Consider the following 26,239-nt stretch of genomic DNA (forward strand, 5'->3'; position numbering starts at 1 on the left):
TCTCCTGCATTGCAGGCAGATTCTTTACTCTCTGAGTCACCAGGGAAGCCCATGTCTGTGTGTGTGTGTGTGTGTGTGTATACACTGAGAGCAGAGTAGGTTGTTTGTGAAGTGGGCACCAAGTCCAGGAATAGGCCCTGTGGCTTCTACTAAAGGTAAAGAACTGCTTGCTAACTGCCCTGTGAAGCTCCTAGGCTGCCAGTCCAGGTGGCTCCTTCAGGGACAGCAGAACACTTATTCCTCTCAGGGAGCATATTCATGAGGAAGATCAGAGGATCTGAGACATCATTGCTGTCTATAAAAAATTTCATAATTTGCGCCTTGCTGTGCTCCTAGGCAGTCTCGTTCTGGTGCTTAAAGATGGTATGCCTTCTGTCCAGACAAGTAGCTTCATGGACTATTAATTATGGAATTAAAAGTCTAAGCCTTCTCATTTTAAAAGATAATAAAATGTTTTAAGGTATGTTGCTTATAAACCTCTTTTATTTTCTATCTTTCCATTTATTCCCATTTTATTGCCTTTTACTGTGGGCTGGCTGACTGGCCAAGCCAAGCTAATTACTGCCCTATTGTTTTTGAAAGACTAGGTAACACCAAGACTATTAATGAGTCCATAAACTGTGGCTACAGAAGAGCCTGGCTGCTTTCTTCTTGCCCTGTCTCTCTTGTTAGATGTGTTGTTCTGCTATGGCAGATCTGAAGGAGTGGGCACCGAGATGCTGGCTGTCAACATGACTGAGGGCCCTGGTGGATAAAGAAAATATCAGAAGGGCAGAGACTCCAGGGACCAGGAGAGTGAGACGGTCAAGGGGAGCACCATAATGGGAGAAAGGAAAGGGGGAGAATTCCAAACGGAGAATTCCACCCTATATTCATTAGAAAAGTGTCCTGGCTCTGATCAAGACTCATGGCCTACCCCAAAGTTGAGTCAGTGTTAAGTTGACTCTTACACACGCCTGAATTAGAATGAAAACTGGCAGTTACACAGTGTCTATGGAAAATACACATGCTTCAGGGTCAGGGTAGGTCTCTCTTCCTATCTTCTCATTAAATCTAACCCATTTTTTAAAGTGAAATAAAATCTTGTAATCATTGACTCGTTGTTTTTAAACTTTATACAGACTGATCATCTGTTTTTTGTTTTTTGTTTTTTTAGAGGAATAATATAGTGCTTAACACATTGTCGTCATCATTGTTCGTTGCTCAGTTGTGTCTGACTCTTTGCAAACCCGTGGACTGCAGCATTCCAGGCTCCCCCGTCCTTCACCATCTCCTGGAGCTTGCTCAAACTCACGTCCATTGAGTCAGTGATATCATCCAACCATCTCGTCTTCTGTCATCCCCTTCTCCTCCTGCCTTCAATCTTTCCCAGCATCAGGGTCTTCTCCAATGAGTCAGTTCTTCACATCAGGTGACCAAAGTATTGGAGTTTCAGCATCAGTCCTTGCAAGGATTGATTTCCTTTAGGATTGATGGTTTGATCTCCTTGCTGTCCAAGGGACTCCCAAGAGTCTTCTTCAACTCCACAGTTCGAAAGTGTCAGTTCTTTGGCACTCAGCTTTCTTTATGGTTTAGCTCTCACATCCATACATGATTACTGGAAAAACCATAGCTTTGACTATGAGTACTTTTGTCAACAAAGTAATGTCTCTGCTTTTTAATATGGTGTCTAGGTTTGTCATAGCTTTTCTTCCAAGGAGCAAGCATCTTTTAATTTCACAGCTGCAGTCACCATCTGCAGTGATTTTGGAGCCCAAGAAAATAAAGTCTGTCACTGTTTCCATTGTTTCCCCATCTATTTGCCATGAAATGGTGGGACCGGATGCCTTTATCTTGATTTTTTTGAATGTTGGGTTTTAAGCCAGCTTTTTCACTCTCCTCTTTCACTTTCAATTGAAGAGGTTCTTCAGTTCCTCTTTGCTTTCTGCCATAAGAGTGGTGTCATCTGCACATCTGAGGTTATTGATATTTCTCCCAGCAATCTTGATTGCAGCTTGTGCTTCATCCAGCCCAGAATTTTGCATGATGTACTGTGCATATGGTTAAATAAGCAGGGTGACAATATACGACCTTGATGTACTCTTTTCCCAATTTGGAACCAGTTCCTTGTTCCATGTCCGGTTCTAACTATTGCTTCTTGACTAACACATAATGGTATTTAAACAATAATAGAACAAATGAATTGTTGCTTTCTTGATAAGAATTGCTTTCCCTTGTTGCTTTCCCTAAGAGTTATGTTGGCTGTATCTTTATTTTTAGATTTATTTTTAAAATAAAGTGTATTTTTTCATTATAAAAGTAATATAGTACGTACAGAGTAAAAAATTTTTTTTAATTATCCCAGGTCTCACAAACCACCTCTGTTAATATTTTTGTGTGTTTTCTTGCAGATTTTTCTGTCAATAGGTGTTCTGGGTTTGTTTTTTGGTGGTGGGGGTTAGGTAAGTGGAATGTAAGATATACACAGTTATTTTTTAATTTCATTGAAATTGGTTTGGAGGCTTTTGCCATCATTTTTGGAGTCCTTGGCACGTTGTAAATATCTGTTCTGAAAATTTAGAATAATAGAGTGAGAGCTGGAACAGAAAGAATGCTCTTTGTTAAAGAAGTGAGATGTAGAGAGATTTGATCTCTCATTAGCTGAGTGTAGAATCTCATCTAGGCCTCTCAGTCCGTCTGGGAGTCCTTCAAATAAGAATCCTCATAGTGTAGTCACAGCAAGGGAGGTAACCAGAGAAAATTAAGAATGGCCTGCAAAATATCTTGATGTGAAATAAGCTGATTCCTTAGAGAAACTGAAGTGACCTCAAATAATAGCAAAATGTTCATAAGAGTGCATGTTCAAGAGATGGAGTCCTGGATCCAAGTGCTAGGTCCACCAAATACTAGCTTAGTGGCCTTAGGTTTCTTTAATAATTTCATCACTGAACAAATATTTATTAGCCACCAACTATGGGCCTAGTACTCTTCTGTGCTGGGGATATAGCCGTGAACAAAGCAAAGCCCATGAGGCTTATAAGCAAGAACGGTAAGACAAACAAGAAAGATGTAAATGTATGATGCGTCAGGCTAGAAGTAAGTGGCAGGGAGAAGATAAAGCAAGATGAGGAGGAGATTGAAGGGAGTGCCAGGGAGGGATTTCTATTTAAGAAGGAAACACCTCACAGATGACATTTGAGGGGAGATCTGAAGGAAGTCTTAGTATCTTTCAGTCTCAGTTTTCTAATCTCTAAATGGGATAGTATCTCCCTCACAAAGTAGCACTGAGAATTAGAGAATGCATTAAAGCAAAGTGCTCTATTTAATGGCAGCCATAGTAATTTGTTTCCTCCTCTGTTAAATGGAAAAACTAAATAGATTTGTAAAGGCCTGGGTGGAAATAACACTCCTGTGATTATTGGTCTTTGACTTATGTGATAACACATGCTCTTGTTGGACCTAATTCTCATTCTCTGTTTACTTTTAGCACATCTGCCAAACTGCCCACCTGGTGGGCAGGTGGAGATCTTAACGCACAGCTGAGAACAACTAAGCCACCCATGAAGGATGAGAATACACAGTTTAATTTCCTATGCAATGCAACTTTTCATTGCAACCTTTCAACCAAGGTTCTATCTAGAGGGGGAAATTAAGATACTTCTCTTCAGATTTATAAGGAAGTTTCAGTGAGTACAGATGAACCCTTACTTGAAGGGATAACATTAAAACTGGTTAAATTTTGAGTAGACAAAGTGTATAGTGGTGTTTATGATGAAGAAACTGAAAAAAAAAAAAAAAACAACAGCTAAGGGCTTTACTGGGTTGGCATATCTAAAGTTAATGCTTTATTTAAAAACCATCATTTCAATATTTCCATGGTTCCACAAGACTCTGGAGTCTCTGTGTTTTTCAGCCAATATCTGAGTAATGATTTTATTGTATTTGAAAGTGGATTAAAGTGCTTAAATCTGTATGAAAATGTTCTTTTATCAGGATATGTGTTCTTTAAAAAGTGATAGAAAATTAATTGTCGTCTAAAGCAAGCATTTGGAGAATTCCTCCCATGACTTTTGAACTTTATTTTGAATGAGGACTGGTTTCCCTAAACCCTGTGTTATGCCTTTGGTCAGCAGCATGGGTCTAAACCTTACTGAGAGGTAGTTACATCCATGAGTGTTTTGACTTCTTCATTGATATTATGCTAGATCTTTTCATTATTACGCCAGCAAATTTGGAAAACTCAGCAGTGGCCACAGGACTGGAAAAGATCAGTTTTCATTCCAATCCCAAAGAAAGGCAATGCCAAAGAATGCTCAAACTACCGCACAATTGCACTCATCTCACACGCTGGTAAAGTAATGCTCAAAATTCTCCAAGCCAGGCTTCAGCAATATGTGAACCGTGAACTTCCGGATGTTCAAGCTGGATTTAGAAAAGGCAGAGGAACCAGAGATCAGATTGCCAACATCTGCTGGATCATGGAAAAAGCAAGAGAGTTCCAGAAAAACATCTATTTCTGCTTTATTGACCATGCTAAAGCCTTTGACTGTGTGGATCACAATAAACTGGAAAATTCTGAAAGAGATGGGAATACCAGACCACCTGACCTGCCTCTTGAGAAATTTGTATGCAGATCAGGAAGCAACAGTTAGAACTGGACATGGAACAACAGACGGGTTCCAAATAGGAAAAGGAGTACGTCAAGGCTGTATATTGTCACCCTGCTTATTTAACTTATATGCAGAGTACATCATGAGAAATGCTGGACTGGAAGAAACACAAGCTGGAATCAAGATTGCCGGGAGAAATAGCAATAACCTCAGATATGCAGATGACACCACCCTTATGGCAGAAAGTGAAGAGGAACTCAAAAGCCTCTTGATGAAAGTGAAAGTGGAGAGTGAAAAAGCTGGCTTAAAGCTCAAGATTCAGAAAACTAAGATCATGGCATCTGGTCCCAACACTTCATGGGAAATAGATGGGGCAACAGTGGAAACAGTGTCAGACTTTATTTTTCTGGGCTCCAAAATCACTGCAGATGGTGACTGCAGCCATGAAATTAGAAGACGCTTACTCCTTGGAAGGAAAGTTATGACCAACCTAGATAGCATATTCGAAAGCAGAGACATTACTTTGCCAAAAAAGTTTGTTTAGTCAAGGCTATGGTTTTTGCTGTGGTCATGTATGGATGTGACAGTTGGACTGTGAAGAAGGCTGAGCGCTGAAGAATTGATGCTTTTGAACTGTGGTGTTGGAGAAGACTCTTGAGAGTCCCTTGGACTTCAAGGAGATCCAACCAGTCCATTCCGAAGGAGATCAGCCCTGGGATTTCTTTGGAAGGAATGATGCTAAAGCTGAAACTCCAGTACTTTGGCCACCTCATGCGAAGAGCTGACTCATTGGAAAAGACTCTGATGCTGGGAGGGATTGGGGGCAGGAGGAGAAGGGGACAACAGAGGATGAGATGGCTGGATGGCATCACTGACTCGATGGACGTGAGTCTGAGTGAACTCCGGGAGTTGGTGATGGACAGGGAGGCCTGGCGTGCTGTGATTCATGGGGTCACAAAGAGTCAGACACGACTGAGCGACTGATCTGATCTGATCTGATCATTGTTGTGTGGGTGCTCAATGGCTTCAGTCATGTCCGAGTCTTTGCGGCCGCATGGACTGTAGCTCGCTAGTATCTTCTGTCCATGGAATTCTCCAGGCAAGAATACTGGAGTGGATTGCCATTTCCTTTTCCAGGGGCTCTTCCTGACCCAGGGATCAAACCCACGTTTCCTGCAACTCCTGCATCGGCAGGTGGATTCTTTACCGCTGAACCACCTGCGAAGCTAACTCATAGTCAGTGTCTGTTTGAGAACGCACCTTCCCTGACCATTTCTTTCTTGGCCTCTTCACCACGAGCCCTCCTGGAACACCACCTGGTCTTTAGTAGCTAAAAATTATTTGAACCTAAAGGTTTTTCAGCCTGTATTTGTAGAAATTTGTAACAGAAGGAGATCTCAATACATTTGGGCTACTTTTTTTTTTTTTTTAAACTTAGTGAATCTAAGGGGAAAACAAAAAAAATGCTGTTTTCTCAGTGGTACTAGAAACACCTAGTGTGCCTCTCCCGTAGCAATTAGCGAGGATCCCCAAGACAGAAAACAATATACAGCAAAGACACAAGACAGACATGAATTTTTTTGGTTGCTTGATCTTTGTATCTGGTCAATTTTATAGTTTGATGTAGGAGTAAAGGCAGGCTTGCACAGTGAGAGCCTGTGATGTTTTAACTTCTGTAGCAGCAGCAGGTTCATATGATACTTCCTGTTTTCCTTTTAAATTTATTTTATTGAAGTGTAGTTGATTTACTGATGTGTTAATTTTTGCTCTACAGCAAACTGACTCAGTTATACACATACACAGACACACACACATTCTTTTTTTTTATTCTTTTCCTTTATGGTTTATTACAGGATATTGAATATAGTTCCCTGTGCTATATGGTAGGACCTTGTTGTTTATTCATTCTATATATAGTAGTTTGTATCTGCTAATGCCAAACTCCCAATCCATCCCTCTGCCTCCCATCCCACTGCTAACAACCACAAGTCTGTTCTCAATGTCTAAGAGTCTGTTTCTGTTTTATAGATAAGTTCATATGTGTCATATTTTAGATTTTATATGAAAGTGATATCATATGATATTTGCTCTTCCTGACCTACTTCACTTAATACGATAATCTCTAGGTCCATCCAGATTGCTGCTGCAAATGGCATTATTTCATTCTTTTTTTTAGTAGCTGAATAAGATTCTATTGTACATGTATATCATATTTTTTTATCCATTAATGGCATTATTTCATTCTTTTTTTTAGTAGCTGAATAAGATTCTATTGTACATGTGTATCATATTTTTTTTATCCATTTATCTGTCAGTAGACTCTTAGGTTGCTTCCATGTCTAGGCTATTTATTGTGAATAGTGCTGGTATGAACATAGGGGTGCATGTATCCTGTTGAACTAGAGTTTTATCCAGATATATGCCCAGGAGTGAGTTTTCTGGATCAGGTGACTTTATTTTTAATCTTTTGAAGAAACTACTTCTGTTTTCCATGACACTTTCCTTCTTAATGTACACTTCAGTGTGATCTACTAGCCTTAGTCATGGACTTTGTGTACCCAGGATTTATAGTTTCACAATAATTCCAGATTGCTTTTCTAGCCTTATTAGCATAACCATTAATTACACAAAGAGGCGTGTGGCTAGGGACAGAGGTCACCAGTAATGTGATTAGGAGGCCCACAGTGCTTCAACAATTTTCATGGATTAACATATGTCTTTTTAGTGTCTGTTGACTGAGAAATAACACAATGTAAAAAAAAAAAAAGCTATTGTGGGTTCAGTTACATGGCCTCTTTTTGAAAGCACTTAAATACAACGGGTTATGAATTTCAGTTATACAGCCTCTAAAGATGGAGCCTGCTTTCCATCTCCTGACCTGAGCTCCATTTCCAGACCCCTCCCTAGAAGGAACTGCTATTAGTAGCGTAGCTTGTATCCACCCTTAACTTTTCTCTGCTCTCATATACAGATATGCATCTATAAAAAGACTTGGTACTGCTTTTTATGTGTGGTATATGCATTTTTAACAAACTACATCATTCTGTATTATGCTGCAACTCAACACTGTCTTGAAAGTTGTTTCATGTCAGTTTACGCAGAACCACAGTTTTTTTAACCCCTAAGTAATATCATAGTTGGGCTTCCCTGGTGGCTCAGACAGTAAAGCGTTTGCCTGCAGTGCGGGAGACCCGGGTTCATTTCCTGGGTCAGGACAATCCCCTGGAGAAGGAAATGGCAATCCACTCCAGCACACTTGCCTGGAAAATCCCATGGATGGAGGAGCCTGATAGGCTACAGTCCATGGGGTCGCAAAGAGTCGGACATTATTCATTGCCCTATTATTGGTCATTATGTTTTCTCTCACATTTTGCTACTATGAGAACTATTGCACAATCATCCTGTGTTATATATCTCTGTGTGTGTGTGTGTATGTATGTGTATGTGTATATACGTATATGTAATCTCCTTGGGATTATGTGGCCAATATCTCTGAATTAGGCACCAAATAGATTTACTTGGAGTTTTACTTTTAAATGAAGTTACATTTTATTACTTAAAAAATTTAGATATAATTGAAACACAATAGGATATATGTGTTAAGGCATTGTTTATTGAGCCTGAAGACAGTTTCTAGTGCCAAAAGTTACCTTTTGATTAGGAATCTCTGGTAGACTGGATCTGAGCCACAATTCCAGAATGGAAAGAACACTGGCCTAGTTGTCACCAGTCTTATTTCATCATGAATTGACTCTATGGCTTAATACATCTGAATTTCTACTCTCCTCTAAAATCGGGGAAATATGTTTACTGCCCTGTCCTGATGAGTTAATGAGAAAATTACATAAAGGTTTTTTAGATTGTTGGTTCCAGCAACATGACAGGCTATTGTAGAAGCTCTGTACACACAAAAAACACATAACAATAATGAATTTTTTTAATGAAATAATGTCATTTTCAGCAACAGGGATGGAGATTATCATACTATGTAAAGTAAGTCAGATAGAGAAAGCAAAATATACGATATTGTTTACATGCAGAATCCAAAAAAATGATACAGATGAACTTATTTACAAAACAGAAACAGACTCACAGACTTAGAATTTATGGTTACTGGGGAAGAAGGGTGGCAGGGGGGGAATAGATTGGGAGTTTGGGATTGATATGTATACACTGTTACATTTCAAATAGATAACAGCAAGTATCTACTGTACAGCACAGGGAACTCTGCTCAGTATTCTGTAATGACCTAAATGGGAAAAGAATTTGAAAAAGAATCCATACAAGTATACGTATAACTGAATCACTTTGCTGTACGCATGAAAGAAACACAACATTGTTAATCAACTGTACTTCAATATAAAATAAAAATTTTTTTAATAAAATAGAAATTTTAACATAAAATGTTAAAAATAAAAAGCTTTACTTGGAAGGAAGAAGGGGAAATCTCCAGGTATCAGAAAAAAAAAAAAAAGAGGGAATTCAAAACTAAGATGATAAGCTCCTGAGGAGCTGTCATCATGGCCCAGAAGAGAATTAGACTTTGATATATGCCCCAAATGCCTAGGGAGATGGTAGGGTTTCAATGTCTAAAGACCTGTCCTTGGGCTACTCCAGGCTGCTAAGATCCTAGCCTGAAGCCAGGGCTATGGATGCCTTCCCTTTTAGTAAAAGGTAAACTTTAAAAATTCCCCACAGGCCCAGGGAAGCTCCAAGGAAGCTCAGGAGTACCCAGGGTCCTGGTGGAAAAAATACTTCTCGTGACAAATTGAAATTCTATGTTTTTGTCGTTGTTGTTTAGTTGCTAAGTCGTAGCCAACTCTTGCAACCCCGTGGACTGTAGCACGCCAGGCTCCTATGTCCTCCACTGTCTCCCAGAGTGTGCTCAAACTCCTGTTCATTGAGTTGGTGTGCTGTCTAACCATCTCATTCTAGAAATTCAAATTTACCCTACCTGCTTCTTGGGGACCACCAAGCTGAAAAATCGATATAGGAACTTACTGTAGACTAATGAAACCCCTAGGGCTTCCTTTAGAGAAAAAAATATAAATAAGCATATTTCTACAATCCACAGCATACAGAATCCATTCACTCACATACACACACACCACATATCACAAGATGAAACAGAATAAAAATTAGGAAAATGTATATCCCGGGAACTTATTAAGGCAATATGAAAATTAGGATACTATAAAATAAGTACACTTAAAATAAAGGGAAATCATAATAATGGAACTGGATACTTTAAAATGCAGGCTCATTTGAAAGATATCATGTAACTCTTTAAAAAGAAAAATTACAGTTATTGAAAACTTGTGCTTTGTAAATACGATGAAAGTAAGGCTTATTATTTTAAAACATAATTATTAGTGACTGAATGGGGAAAGTAAAGCAATGATGCATGGTATAGCATAATAGGTCATACCAATATGCTATAAATGCATTGACTTGTTACAATTTTACACTCATCTAATTTTAAGGATAATTTTTAAAAAAGAAAGAACAAGTTCTCCTTATCCACAATAACCTAATCCACATAGATAATAACCCCAAGGCACAAAATAGAAATCGAATCCAAAGTCTTTCAGAAATCTTTGGACCTGAAGTCTTTGAACTCGTTATACTTTGACTTTTTGTTCCAGTTTTAGCAAATAAATTTGCCTGTGGGAATGAAGGAACTGTACCTTGTGAATATAGAGTAATTCTGAAGGCCAAGGGAAGTGCTGTAAAAGCTGAACTGTAAGCCTTAGAGACATCTTACATCCCACCATAAGAAGGAAGGCAATCTTGTTTTGCCTCCGGGATTTGGCATGGCTATAGCCTGAGGAGCTAGACCCTGCTTGTCTTCAGCAATAAAGTTGTCCAGTGTGCTTAGGGTGCGAAGAAGCACCCTCACTGAGGGTAGTGCTAATAAAGCTGTTGCTTATTTGCCATGCTTAGGGGACAGTGGGGACAGGAAGAAACCCAAGGAATTTTTTTCTATATACTAGGCAGTCCAAAGACTCTTCTGAAATGTCTGTTTTTGTTGATGTTGGTGCTGGTAGGAACTTCACACTCCTCATTCACTGTTGAAAGGTTTGCATGGTTTTTTCTTTTCTGCATGGTTGTCAAGTGTTTTCCTGCTTTTCAAAAATAAGACTTTCCCTGGAATGCTCATGTTTTTGTTTCTACAACATTTGTAATGTTGAGTTCTAAACTGAAAAGAAATATGAACTTTGCTAAGTATCAGAGAATATTTATTAAGATATAAATTCCTGTCTGATCTTTCTAGTCCATCTCCTTCCCTTAGGAATGGGTTTTGTTGTTGTTGTTAATATTATCTATTAGTGAGAATAATGCTAAGTGATTTATTAAAATAAGATGCTATGCTAGGCTAAGTCGCTTCAGTTGTGTCTGACTCTTTGTGACCCAATGGACTGTAGCCCTCCAGGCTCCTTTGTTCATGGGATTCTCCAGACAAGAATACTGGACTGGGTTGCCATGATCTTCTCCAGGGGATCTTCCCGATCCAGGGATTGAACTGTCTCTTAGCTCTCCTGCATTGGTGAGTGGGTTCTTTACTACTAATGCCACTTGGGAAGCCCCAAAATAAGATGAGAAAGCTCTAAATTATCATAGGAAAGATAACTTTCCTAGAGATTAGGAAAGACTCTCCTAAGGGAGAGACCCTACAACTTCGATTTTTTAGAAGGCTTTAAAACAAATTAGCTTAAAATGTTAAACTGATATACCTAGCTATTTAGAGTTTGGTTATGTCCCAGGTTGAATAAAAAGTCCTGTTCACATAAGAACAACTGAAAGTAAGACATACATGATCCATTTTGAAAATAGTTGAGTTCATGTTTAAATCACAACTTGTTTGCAGAATTAAAGACTGTAGACTCAAGTGGGATCTTGGAACAAAATTCAGTTTGACAGTGCAGGATGACCAGGGAGGGAGGAACCAATGCCCGGATGGAAACATTTAACTGTAAGTAATTTTTTCTGAGCTTCTTTTGATAGGAACCGAAACATATCATGGTGCCGTAAACATGATGCCAAATCAGAATACAGCCCCATCAACAGATGCATACCTTAATTTCATTCCATGTGTAGGAATGGTCTTTGGAATGGTAGCCCCATTGTAAGCAGGGATAGGGAATGGCAGACAGGAACAGAGAGCCATTTCCCCTTCCCAGCTGACACTCTCCGGGGCTTCCTTCTGTCCTCCAACTTGCTCTTCTTGGCGTCACTCCTGCTAAGAGCTTCATCCTCTTCCTGCTTCTCTTTGTTTCTAACTTAACCTCCTTGAGGCTCAGTTTCCTCATTTGTAAAAGCCCCAGTGCCTGGACAGTGGTAGGAATTTAGGAAACGTTGATTTCCCTGTTTACTATCCACTTAAGTGGTGATATTATAATAGCAAAATGGAGGAAAATAAGACAGGAAGCTGATTCTCCAATAGATTTCTCCTTTAATATTCCTGAGGTCCCTCATGGAAGAAGCCTAGTCTCTACTTCACCCTTTCACTCTTCCTTCTTGCTCTCCAGCGGCCCTGATATTCAGGAGGGTCACTGGAATGGAGTGTTCCTCTGAAATGTAGATGCATGTTTTCCTCTAGATCTCTGTATTCTCTAATCCCACTTTGTATCCTCACCGCCGCTGCCCTCCTTGTCTTTCTATAGAATGCTAAAATTGTGGTTGGACTTGGCAGGGAAGCTTTCACTTTTTCTTAGTATTCTTGGAAGCACCAACTCCTAGGCTAACTTCAAAAAAGATTTTAAATTTTTTAGAGGAAAAGTAAGGCTTAAAATTTTTGGAAAGAGGGCAAGTGTAGGGAGTCAAGCTTGAGGAATGTCCACAGATGGTAATGGCAGAAAGTTGAAGCAGGTAGATCACCCTGAGGTGCTCAGAGCAGAGGGTCTGGAAGGTGAACCTCACTGAGAAGGCTCTGAGGAGCAGACACACTTCCCTGGAGCCCGTGGGCCTTTTTTTTTTTTTTTTTTTTCCCAGGACTTTGCTTCTTTGAATGTTCTGAGATTGCTCTCTGGAATCCTTACTGCTGCCGCTGGGTAGTTGGGGTGAAAAGTGAGAAAAAAGTCAGTGGTCCCACTAAAGTACTCTGAATTAATGTTCTCCCAGTGTGCTTATTTGGAGAAGGAAATGGCAACCCACTCCAGTGTTCTTGCCTGGAGAATCCCAGGGACGGGGGAGCCTGGTGGGCCGCCATCTATGGGGTCGCACAGAGTTGGACACGACTGAAACAACTTAGCAGCAGTGTGATTATTACACTGTTATATGGTACCCCTTGGCAAACCACTTCAATATTCATGCTTGAGAGCCCCATCAACAGTATGATAAGGCAAAAAGATATGACACGAAAGATGAACTCCCCAGGTCGGTAGGTGCCCAATATGCTACTGGAGAAGAGTGGATAAATAGCTCCAGAAAGAATGAAGAGATGGAGCCAAAGCAAAAACAATGCCCAGTTGTGGATACGACTGGTGATGGAAGTAAAGTCCGATACTGTAAAGAATATTGCATAAGAACCTGGAATGTTAGGTCCATGAATTAAGGGAAATTGAAAGTGGTCAAAAAGGAGATGTCAAGACTGAACATCGACATTTTAGGAATCAGTGAACTAAAATGGACTGGAATGGGCAAATTTAATTCAGATGACCACTATATCTACTACTGTGGGCAAGAATCCCTCAGAAGAAATGGAGTAGCCCTCAGAGTCAACAAAAGAGCCTGAAATGCAGTACTTCGGTGCAATCTCAAAAATGACAGAATGATCTCTGTTCATTTCCAAGGCAAACCATTCAGTATCCCAGTAATCCAAGTCCATGCCCCAACCAGTAATGCTGAAGAAGCTGAAGTTGAACGCTTCTTTGAAGACCTACAAGACCTTCTAGAACTAACACCAAAAAAAGATGTCCTTTTCATCACAGGGGACTGGAATACAAAGGTAGGAAGTCAAGAGATACCTGGAGTAACGGGAAAGTTTGGCCTTGGAGTACAAAATGAAGCAGGGCAAAGACTAACAGTTTTGCCAAGAGAATGAACTATTCATAGCAAACACACACTTCCAACAACACAAGAGAAGACTTTACACATGGACATCACCAGATGGTCAATAATGAAATCAGATTGGTTATATTCTTTGCAACCAAAGATGGAGAAGCTCTATACAGTCAGCAAAAACAAGACCAGGAGCTGACTGTGGCTCAGATCATGAACACCTTATTGCCAAATTCAGGCTTAAATTGAAGAAAAGTAGGGAAAACCACTAGACCATTCAGATATGATCTAAATCAAATCCCTTATGATTATACAGTGGAAGTGAGAAATAGATTCAAGGGATTAGATCTGATAGATAGAGTGCCTGAAGAAATATGGATGGAGGTTTGTGACATTGTACAGGAGGCAGTGATCAAGACCATCCCCAAGAAAAATCAATGCAAAAAGACAAAATGGTTGTCTGAGGAGGCCTTACAAACAGCTGAGAAAAGAAGAGAAGCTAAAGGCAAAGGAGAAAAGGAAAAATATACTCGTCTGAATGCAGAGTTCCAAAGAATATCAAGGAGAGATAAGAAAGCCTTCCTCAGCAATCAATGCAAAGAAATAGAGGAAAACAACAGAATGGGAAAGACTAGAGATCTCTTCAAGAAAATTAGAGATACCAAGGGATATTTCATGCAAAGATGGGCTCAATAAAGAACAGAAATGGTATGGACCTAAAAAAAGCAGAAGATATTAAGATGAGGTGGCAAGAATACACAGAAGAACTGTACAAAAAAGATCTTCATGACCCAGATAACCATGATGGTTGATTACTCACCTAGAGCCAGACATCCTGGAATGTGAAGTCAAGTGGGTCTTATGAAGCATCACTATGAACAAAGTTAGTGGAGGTGATGGAATTCCAGTTGAACTATTTCAAATCCTAAAAGATGTGTGAAAGTGCTGCACTCAATATGCCAGCAAATTTGGAAAACTCAGCAATGGCCACTGGACTGGAAAAGGTCAGTTTTTATTCCAATCACAAAGAAAGGCAATGCCAAAATGTTCAAATTGCTGCACAATTGCATTCATCTCACATGCTAGCAAAGTAATGATCAAAATTCTTCTAACCAGGCTTCAACAACAGTACATGAAGCATGAACTTCCACATGTTCATGGTGGATTTAGAAAAGGCAGAGGGATGAGAGATCAAATCGCCAACATCTGTTGGTTCATAGAAAAACAAGAGAGTTCCAGAAAAACATCTACTTCTGCTTTACTGACTATGCCAAAGCCTTTGACTGTATGGATCACAACAAACTATGGAAAATTATCAAGAGATGGGAGTACCAGACCACCTGGCCTGCCTCCTGAGAAATCTGTATGCAGATGAAGAAACAACAGTTAGAACTGGACATGGAACAATAGACTGGTTCCAAACTGGGAAAGGAGTACGTCAAGAATATATATTGTCACCCTGCTTATTCAACTTATATGCAGAGTACATCATGTGAAATGCTGAGCTGGATGAAGCACAAGCTGGAATCAAGATTGCCAGGGGAAATATCAATAACCTCAGATACACAGATGACACCACTCTTATGGCAGAAAGTGAAGAGTAACTAAAGAGCTTCTTGATGAAGGTGAAAGAAGAGAGTGAGAGAGTTGGCTTAAAACTCAACATTCAAAAATTAAAGATCATGGTATCTGGTCCCATCATGGCAAATAGATGGGGAAACAATGGAAACAGGACAGACTTTATTTTGGGGGGCTCCAAAATCACTGCAGATGGTGACTGCAGCCATGAAATTAAAAGACGCTTATTCCTTGGAAGAAAAGCTATGACCAATCTAGATAACATATTAAAAAGTAGAGACATTACTTTGCCAACAAAGGTCCATCTAGTCAAAGCTGTGGTTTTTCTAGTAGTCATGTATGGTTGTGAGAGTTGGATTATAAAGGAAGTTGAGTGCTGATGAATTGATATTTTTGAACTGTGGTGTTAGAGAAGACTCTTGAGAGTTCCTTAGACTGCAGGAAGATCCAACCAGTCAATCCTAAAGGAAATCAGTCCTGAATATTCACTGGAATTACTGATGCTGAAGCCAAAACTCCAATACTTTGGCCACCTGATGCAACGAGCTGACTCATTTGAAAAGACCTGGATGCTGGGAAAGATTGAAGGCAGGAGGAGACGGGGACGACAGAGGATGAGATGGCTGGATGGCATCACTGACTCGATGGACATGAGTTTGAGCAAGCTCCAGGAGTTGGTGATGGACAGGGAAGCCTGGTGTGCTGCAGTCCATGGGTCACAAGGAGTCAGACACGAGTGAGCGACTAAACTGAACTGAGTGTGGCATGTTATGCCTCTGGTTCCTTGTCAGCTACCACTTAGAGCCTATTTCTCTGGGAGAATGTTTCATGTGCGCTCCAAACAACCAGGTTGAAGCCAAACACAAGGAATCAAACATTGGGAATAAAAGCTGTTCAAAAGTTAAGTCCTACTGATAATGCAGTCAATTATCCAGATTTTTCTAGATGACCAGATGGTGTCATGCTAACAAGTAACATCTAATGGGATAAAAGGTTTCAGATGTTTGCAAGTCAACATCCAATAGCTAGCAAAGTGCCATCCCAGGTCATGACTTGACTAAGTCAGCCTACTGTAATATCTAAAATCATAAAAAATAAGTTATCTCTTATTTAAAGGAGATAAACTTTATTTGATTGTAGATATGGCTGTTTTGAGAAATATAGCTGGCTTAGGCTTCCTTGGTAGTTTATACCAGCAATAAATCTTTCCTGATGTTCTCAGTCTTAGTATTTTCAATTTAATTGGCTGCACTTAAATTGTCTGATCTTGAAAAACAATAGGAAAGTGCATTAAGATGAGTGCAATCAAATACAAATGGTTCAAAGTTACATTAAAAAGGGGGAGCAATCCATATATCACTCCATTTAATGTACTGTGCTCAATGTCAATGGCTGAATAGAAAGAGTAATTATAGTCATTAAAAAAAATGTGTTTCCAGAGAATATTTAATGACTTGAGAATAGGCTGCCATCATATTGAGTGGAAAAAAGCAGATCACAAAACTGTACCTTGGAGTGATCCCAATTTTATAAAATAACTGACTATATGTACAAACATTTGCACAATATAAGTATGTGCATATATACATACAAACAAAGAAAATTAAAAGAGTTGATGTATGGCAAAACCAATACAATATTGTAAAGTAATTAACCTCCAATTAAAATAAATAAATTTATATTAAAAAAAGACGAATTCAATAAAGACAAAGATTAGCAGTGGTAATCAGGTGGTGGGATTAGGTATAATTTTAATTTTCTTCTTTGTGTTTTTTTTCCTGTATATTCTATAATAGACAACTTTTATTTTTATAGAAATGTTTTTAAAGAAAAAACACTGTAGGACAAATGAAAATGAATGTAATCTAACCCTAAGATGAAAATCCCATTGCAAAGGAAAAAAATACTTTCACGGAAGGAGAAAGGCTACTGAACAGGCAGGGGAGAAAAGAATTAAAAAGATGGTCACAGGGTCGGAAACATACACAACTTTCACGGCATCCAACCTCTGCAGAGCTGATTTTCTCTGATTTCCGGAAGGCAAGTTTCTGAACTAATCGAAAGAAAGATGGCATTTGCTCCTGAGAGGTGGCCCATCCGGCATTACATTTGTGAGCAATATTTGTTTCAGGGTTGCTGACTGTACAGGCTGCCTATGGACCACTTTTTGGGCAGCTCTCCTGAGCTGGTTTTGTGAGGTGCTGCCCTAGGCTTTCCTGGTTTCCTCGGTGCACCAACAGGCACGCTGGAAGACCCGAGTCTGATTCTGTCCGGATCCACGGCCGTCAACCTCCTTTCAGCCTGGACTGGCCTCCAGACTTGATAGTTGTTCCACATTAACCTGCAGTCAGGTCTCCCTTTTTTGTTCGCAGATATTTCCTTTTTCAGCTTATTTAGATTCTCAGCTTTCACCCTGAGATCCAGACGCTAGCCACACGGTGACATTGCTCTGAAGTTGCCCCAAATGCTGATCCCTAAAAAGAAATGTGCACCTCTCCTGTCTGGGCCTGCCAGTCACACCCAGTAAAGTCGTACTTTTATGTCAAGTCTGGCTTTTCAAACAAGAGCAAGAAATTGAGACAAGGACAGTTTCAAGGTTGGGTTTAGAGGACTGTGCTATGCTTTTTTGGCTTGTTTCTGAGCCAAGATCTTAAAGAAAAAAAAAAAAAAAAACCAGTGTTTGCAAAGCAGCTGATAAAGTAACTACAATTATTTTGGTGAAATAATTTCTTTGAACATAATCTCTAGCATAGATTCTGTGCTCTAGGCATGAAAGTAAATCTTTGTTCCAAACACGATTTTTCAAAAGAGATAATGCATGTAGGTGCTTAGCCTGTATAGTTAGCACTTAATAATTATTAACTCCTTGTGGTTAGCTGAAACACTAGGGCTGTAAGTTGGCAGCACTGGGCTGTGGTTCCTCTGTGTTAGAGAACAATTTTAATTATGGCAGTGGTGCTTTTGATCCTAGACTAGAAATCTGTCTCAGCTGTAAGGTTTTTTTATGCTATTCACATTTTAAGCTCCTTACAGAAAGCATTTTCTCTTGGGTTGCTGTCAGTTTCTTCTTGCTTTATGTCTGTTAATATTTGCTTATATATTTAGTTGCTCCTATGTTGAGTGTATATATATATTCATATTCTTCTCTGATTAATCTTTTAATCATTATTAATGTCTTCTTTGTCTCTTGCAATTCTTTACTTTAAAATCTATTTTGTCTGATATAAGTACTGCCCTGGCTTTCTTTTGATTTCCATTTGCATGGGATAACTTTTCCCATCCCTTCACTTTCAGTTTCTGTGTGTCTTTAGATCTAAAGTGAATCTCTTGTAGGCAGCATATATACAGATCTTGTTTTTGTATCCATTCAGCCACTTGGTGTCTTTTGGTTGGATTATTTAGTCAATTTACATTAAATTGTTAATTAAAGTATTAGTAACTATTGATAAGGCTTCCCTGGTGGCTCAGAGGTTAAAGCGTCTGCCTGCAATGCAGGAGACCTGGGTTCGATCCCTGGGTGGGGAAGATCCACTGGAGAAGGCAACGGCACCCCACTCCAGTACTCTTGCCTGGAGAATCCCATGGACGGAGGAGCCTGGTGGGCTACAGTCCATGGGGTCACAAAGAGTCGGACACAACTGAGCAACTTCACTTTCACTTTCAACTATTGATATGTATGTTTTTATTGCCATTTTATTCATGTTTTGGTGTTTTATAAATAACATTTTCTCTCCAGAATATCATTTAAAAAGTTCTTGTAAGTGGGAGAGAAAGTATGATGGAGACTGTTTTTTTAGAACTGGAATTCTGTTTTTGTTTTGTTGAAGTACAGTTGATTTACATTGTCGTGCCAGTTTCTGCTATATAGCAAATTGACTCAGTTATACACATATATACTCTTTTTTTTTTTTTGCAGTATAATTGCTTTACAATGTTGTGTTAGTTTCTTCTGTACAACAAAGTGATCAGCTGTATGTATACATACATCCCCTCCCTCTTAAGCGTCCCTCCCACTCGCCCCAATTCCACTCCTCTAGGTTGTCCCAACGGAGAAGGCAATGGCACCCCACTCCAGTACTATTGCCCGGAAAATCCCATGGATGGAGGAGCCTGGTAGGCTGTATTCCATGGGGTTACTAAGAGTCGGACACAACTGAGCAACTTCCCTTTCACTTTTCACTTTCATGCATTAGAGAAGGAAATGGCAACCCACTCCAGTGTTCTTGCCTGGAGAATCTCAGGGATGGGGGAGCCTGGTGGGCTGCCGTCTGTGGGGTCGAACAGAGTCGGACATGACTGAAGCGACTTAGCAGCAGCAGAAGCAGGTTGTTCCAAAGCACCAGGCTGAGCTTCCTGTGCTATACATTAGCTTTCCACTAGCTATCTATTTTACACATGGCAGTGTACATATATCAGTACTTCACACAAATGAAGGAAGATACTGAAGTCTTCTTAATTCTGAGCCCCAATTTTTTCTTTACAAAGCAAGTCTTTGTTAGACCAGAAAATTATCTTTAAAGGATTTGGGGGAGGGGTCAAAAACCTTGCTTCTTCATCTCATTTCCCGTGTTCTTTATAGGTCCATGCATTATGGCACTAATTGTATTTCATTGTTCTATACTTAGAAGGGGCATTTTCTTCTATCTCCTGCCACTAGACGTGAAGGAAGGCAAAGCCAGATACTAACCCAGGACATGGTTTCTGGAGGGTGTATATATGTGTTTGTTTTGGTATACAAATGAAAGAAAACTGTAAATATAACTTTATTACACTGTTTTCTTTAATCATTTATTTTACATAGGCCTCTGAATCTTCTTAAATATCTTGGTCACTAGGATTATCATACCAGCTTGGTCACTAGGAATATCATACCATCTTTTAATAACTTGGTGGGTTGTTTATATAAGTTGGCTTGATCAGCACACATGTGCTTCCCTAAAACACAATTTCCCAGCTACTGAGGACCAGCTGTACAGGGCTATGGAGTTAGTGTCAGAGTTCAGCTATCAGGTTCTGCTATCTAAAACCTCATACTTTTATGGAAATAAATGCATTTTGGTACAGGATTTGATAATATTTTGACTGGTGACATATTTAAAACCTGGGCTTCCGTGGTGGCTCAGTGGTAAAGAGTCCACCTGTCAATTGATCCCTGGCTTGGGAAGATCCCCTAGAGAAGGAATGGCAACCCACTCCACTATTCTTGCCTGGGAAGTCCCATGGACAGAGGAGCCTGGTGGGCTACAGTACTGGGGTTGGATACAAAAGAGTTGGATACAACTTAGTGGCTGAACAAAAACAAAAAGAATATTTAAAACTTAGGTACCCAAGGCAAAGCAGCAACAAACAAAACTACACTACTTATAAGTCCCTAGTAGGATTGCAAACAGTCAAGGAATGATCCTTTGATCTCTATGTTTCTGTGGATAGCACCAGTTGACTTTTGAGTAGAAGGCTCCCAGAGCAAGGCCACATAACATAGATACTCGGGGATATAAAGCTTCCTTCAGGGGCGAAGTTGAAGAAGTTAGCAACTGTGAAATCTCTTTCCTGGCAAGCTCTAATCTGGGGCTAACAGCAGAGTCCCTAGTCATATTATTTTTAAAACACAGAGCAGTTAACAAAATTTAGAGTAGGTAAAGTGCACAACTGTGTGATTTTGCCTAATTCAAATGTTAACCTCTAATCTGGGTCTTGAGGGGAAAGCAGAAACATGATGAATGTTGATAATCTGTCTCCCCAAGAGTCTCTTTTTTTAAACTCAACAGGAATCAGCTAGCTTTGCCTATCTGCTCTCAGAAAGGAAAGATGGAGTTGTTAATTTGCTAAATACTTTTGGATAAATTCCCAACTTTGTTTTAGACAACTGGACCAATTATGAACTACTTGGAGAGCACTTCACAGAACAAACTGGTAGAATAAAACATCAGAGTTTTCCATTCTCATTTAGGGATTTTGGAATAGGCCCAGGAGTTAGGAGGCCTGGTGTCAATTTCCTGCAGTGTAGGGGTGGGTGTGACTTTAACAGGAAGTGTTTGAATTAGACCCAGCTTTGTAGAATACCTGTCACTTTCTAGTTGGGTGAACTTGAACTTACTTAGCTTTTGAAGCTGCAGATTTTTCATCTAGGAGGGTGCTTGGGAAGTATCAGTTGTGATTGAATCCTTACTTCACTAGGTGGTTAAGAGAACTAAAGGAATGAATTCATGAGTGGCATTTAGGACAGTGCACGGCTCAAATGTAGCATATGGTCAATAAGGGGTAATTATTTTTCCTATTACTAGCTGACGGCTTTGCACAAGTCATTTTATCTGTATTAATCTCTCTTTCCTCTACCTGAAACACATTTCATGGAGTTTTGGGGATGAGAATTAATGGAAAGAATTTATGAAAGTGCCTGGCTCATAGTAGGTCCTTAATATAATGAAGAAAAAAGACAAATGGAATTTGCCCCTGGGTATCTGGGGTGCTCAGATCTTCTAAACAAGGAGTTTTGGATCGTTCACTCTTTGTTCAGTCCTTCGGTTATCACTACTCAAAAGTGGAGATGGAATGCAAAGATTCGACCAAGAAAAGGAAGATCCACCACATGTGTGGACAGTAAGTGAAGCCACTCAGAGTGAGTGGATTAGGAAGCTGGCCTTAAAGGCTTTAGTTTAGTTATTTAGCAGGGCCTAGCAGAAGTAGCTTTCAGTCTAAACATGTCAAATAAGTAGGAGAAAAGAAAATATCATTGTTCTTTTGGTAGTTTCTACAGTTTCATTAGGAGCACAGGCTGAGCATATAGCAGGCAACAAATGAATGTTTGTTGATGACACACACTATTGGTCGTACACCCAGTGGTTATTCTTTTTTTCCCCTTGGTGATAGAAACCTGGTTTTGATCAGGCAACAAAAGGCCCAGCCTGAGAAAAGTGACTCATGGTTAGTCTAAATCAATCACAGCAATTGTATTCTTTCCCAGTGATTGGTCTAGAAGTGGTCATGTGACACAGTTCTGGCCAATAAGACATAAAGAAGACATCTATTGACTATTTCTGGGAGATGTTTTTTCTTCTGAAAAGATAAATATTCATCAGGAGATGAATATTTTTTTAAAAAATTTTGCCCTCATCCTATTGAGGCAGCAGTAGAGGCAGACTTTGAGGGGAAATTTTGCCAATACAGTGAGAATGGCAATGCAGAAAGATGGGAGGAGCCTGACTGCTTCATGGTATCTTTGAGTTAAAAACCAGCCCCAAGGCCAACACACTTCTTAAGTAAATATTAATAACATGTGTTCTTATGGTTTTGTTGTTGTTGTTCAGTCACCTAGTTGTGTCTGACTCTTAGCGGCTCCGTGGACTATAGCATGGTCTCCCTGTCCTTCACCATCTCCAGGAATTTTCCCAAGTTCATGTTCATTGCATCAGTGATGCTGTCCAGCCATCTCATCCTCTGATGTCCTCTTCTCATTCTGCCCTTGATCTTTCCCAGCATCAGTGACTTGTCCAATGAGTCGTCTGTTAGCATCAGATGACCAAAATCCTGGAGCTTTAGCTTCAGCATCAGTCCTTCCAGTGAATATTCAGGGTTGATCTCCCTTAAGATTGACTGGTTTGATCTCCTTGCTGTCCAAGGGACTTTCAGGAGTCTTCTCCAGCACCACAGTTTGAAGGCATCAGTTCTTTGGTGTTCTGCCTTTTTCACGGTCCAGCGCTCACAACTGTTCATGACCATTGGGAAGACCACAGCCTTGACTATATGGACCTTTGCCGGCAGAGTAATGTCTTTGCTTTTCAATACACTGTCTAGGTTTGTCATTGCTTTCCTGCCAAGAAGCAATCATCCTCTTTTTTCATGGCTGTAGTCATCATCCACAGTGATTTTGGAGCCCAAGAAGAGGAAATCTGTCACTACTTCCACCTTTTCCCCTTCTATTTGCCATGTAGTAATGGGGCCAAATGCCATGATCTTAGTTTTTTTAAATATTTAGTCTTAAGCTGGCCCTTTAACTCTCCTCCTTCACCCTCATCAAGAGGCTCTTTAGTTCCTCTTCACTTTCTGCCATTAGAGTGGTGTTATCTGCTCAGTTGGTAAAGAATCTCATGGTTTAAGCCACTGTTAACCAAGTTGTCTGTTAATTAGGATTAACCCTGGTAATAATAATAATGAGAACACTTAGGGTCCTTACTATGTGCTAGGAACTTACTAAGTGCTTTGTATGTATTCCTTTAATCCTCACGATAACCCTAAAAGATAGTTATTATTATTATTATCATCCCTATTTTATATCTGAGGAAATAGAGGCACAAAAATATTAACTTGCCCAGTGCTACAAATAGAGTAAATTGCAGAGTTAGCATTTACATCTAGTTATTTGGTTCTACCGACTACTATATTAAGCTGTGTCAATGTAGTTCAAATATTTATATAAAACATATAAAAGTTGTCAGATTGAATTGCCTTTTGTTGGCCAGAGAGCAAAAAGAAAACACATGAATAATAATTTATTAATATAATATTAGGAATGTAATAGCCAAGAGCCTATATAATGGCTATTACATACATCTACTAAATAAACATACTTTTTCCTATATCTTCAAAAATATGTACAAATGTAACCAATGTACGATGTATCAGGAAGCATGTCGTGAAAATGTTATTGTATGGGGGAATGGTTCACTAATGAACAAATAATTTGAAATGGTCCAAAAATTAAAATCATAAAAATTAAAAGACTGGATTTCACTCAGTAACTATGCAGAGTCCTGAGATGAAAAATTGAGGAATCTATCATTGCTTCAGCAAGTGATACTCCTAAGTGAAATAGTACAAGCTTGGAAAGAGCTATTTATACATCTTTTTGAAAGGATTTGTACTGAAAATGTACTTCAAATTCATTTACTTACAAGGTGATTTTTCATGAATAAAGCTAATAATAAGGTATCCTAATAATAAATCTTGGGCTTCCCTGGTGGTTCAGTGGTGAAGAATCTGCCTGTAATGCAGGAGATAAAGAGAATGTGGATTCGATCCCTGGTTCGGGAATATGCCCTATAGGACGGCATGGCAACTCACTCCAGTATTCTTGGCTGCAAAATCCCATGGATAGAGGAGCCTGGCAGGATACAATCCATAAGGTCACAAATAGTCATTCATGACTGAAGCAACTGAGCTTGCACACACACACGATAATAAATCTAACATGAAAATGAGACTTTTTCTCCTCTGCCTCCTCTTTTTCACTCAAAGTAATGATATAGAGACTTCCTGGTGGTCCAGTGGTTAAAACTTTGCCTTCCAATGCAGGGGGTGCAGGTTCAATCCCTGGTCAGGGAGTTAAGATCCCACATGCCTTGTAGCCAAAAAACCAAAACCAGAAACAATATTGGAACAAATTCAATAAAGACTTTAAAAATGTTCCACATTAAAAAAATCTGAAAAAACGCTTATAGGAATTAGGAAGGAAAGAATTGCCGTTTGCTATCTTTGTATACATGTTGAAATGGGATTCTAAAGAGAAGAGAACAAATGAATTGGAGTATTAGTTCCAATGTTTGTTGTGACAAGTAATAGAAAATCCAAATCAAAATGACTTAAACCATGAAGAAAACTAATTATCTCACTAAAAGACATGATGTAGGGACAAATATAGACCTTATATTATAGAATTGTATTGAAAGAAAAAAGAATGAGTTCCTGTAAAATCCTTGGAGGAGGGCACATAGCTATCATTCAATAAATATTAGTTACCATTATCTCATTGGCTAGATTACACAAGAACATGTCTGTACCAATCACTGAAAAAGGGAATGGCATTTTCATGATTATCTTAAATTCATCTTTTTTTTTTTTTTCTTGAGCTGGTGAGCTAGGGATGGGGTCACCTTGTTGACAGAACCCTGAATAATCAGGATTCTGTCAACAAAGAAGTAGGAAAATGGCTGCTGTTTGAGAACAAATAGTGCCAATACAACTGTGTTTAATGCTACTGGGTAGAAGACCTTTTAAAATGCTGTATTATGTTTAGGTGTATTGACTGTCTGAGGGGTCCAGGAAACCAATAAGACCAGTGTAAAATTAGAAGAGGCCCTATTGACTTAGGTACTGTGCATGTGTGTGGGGTGGTCAGTTGCTCATTTACATCTGACCCCTGGCGACCCCCATGGACTGTAATCCACCAGACGCCTCCATCCTTGGAATTTTCCAGGCAAGAATACTGGAGTGGGTTGCCATTTCCTGCTCCAGACTTAAGTACTGACCCACCCCTAAAATATGGGAGTTCACATTGTGAAAATTCATATGAGAGTTCAATTTGTGAAAATTCATGTTCACAAATTAGGCTCCTTTGTTAATTTGGTTTGGAATGACCAGAGTAAGTCTAGATTTGGAAGCGGGCAGAAAATGCACCACTCAAAACCTATATATTTGTCATATCAAGGGACTGCCCCTAAACTGACTTAACAAGTTGGAGATCTTAGCCTCTTTCCCCCAACAATGACAGTCTCTAACCACATGTGGCATTTGGCTAAACTTAGTCTCTTGCATCGGAGAAGGCAACGGCAACCCACTCCAGTACTCCTGCCTGGAAAATTCCATGGATGGAGGAGCCTGGTAGGCTGCAGTCCATGGGGTCGATAAGAGTCGGACACAACTGAGTGACTTCACTTTCACTTTTATGCTTTGGAGGAGGAAATGGCAACCCACTCCACTGTTCTTGCCTGGAGAATCCCAGGGACGGCAGGGCCTGGTGGGCTGCTGTCTATGGGGTCACACAGTAGACACGACTGAAGCGACTTAGCAGCAGCAGCAGCAGTCTCTTGCATTATTCCAGTCCTTTGTGCTGATCCCAAAGGCCATTCTTATTATCCCATTATTCAACACTCACCTTTATAGTTGCTTAGTTTAGAAGCAAAAAGAGGGAAGAGCCTTCTACTCAGGGACTTTTGTTACAAGGAAGGGAAATCTACTTAAGTTGGTTCAAGTAAGCTCATTGAGGGATATTACCTTAAAATACAAATAACCTTCATGAAGTCCAAATGTCACCAGACTCCACAAAAACTTTGGGAAAGTGAAACTCAGGCTACTCT

At 39.6% G+C, this 26,239-nt stretch overlaps 1 non-coding gene across 1 annotated transcript; it reads left to right on the forward strand.

The window, feature by feature from the left end:
* Positions 1 to 18,620: 18,620 nt before the first annotated feature.
* Positions 18,621 to 18,692, forward strand: TRNAC-GCA (transfer RNA cysteine (anticodon GCA)). The gene has a single exon. It is a non-coding gene; the product is annotated as a tRNA-Cys (tRNA).
* Positions 18,693 to 26,239: the final 7,547 nt, after the last annotated feature.

The sequence above is a fragment of the Bos taurus genome, chromosome 20 (genome assembly GCF_002263795.3).
Source record: "Bos taurus isolate L1 Dominette 01449 registration number 42190680 breed Hereford chromosome 20, ARS-UCD2.0, whole genome shotgun sequence".
In the NCBI taxonomy this organism is placed as follows: Eukaryota; Metazoa; Chordata; class Mammalia; order Artiodactyla; family Bovidae; genus Bos; species Bos taurus.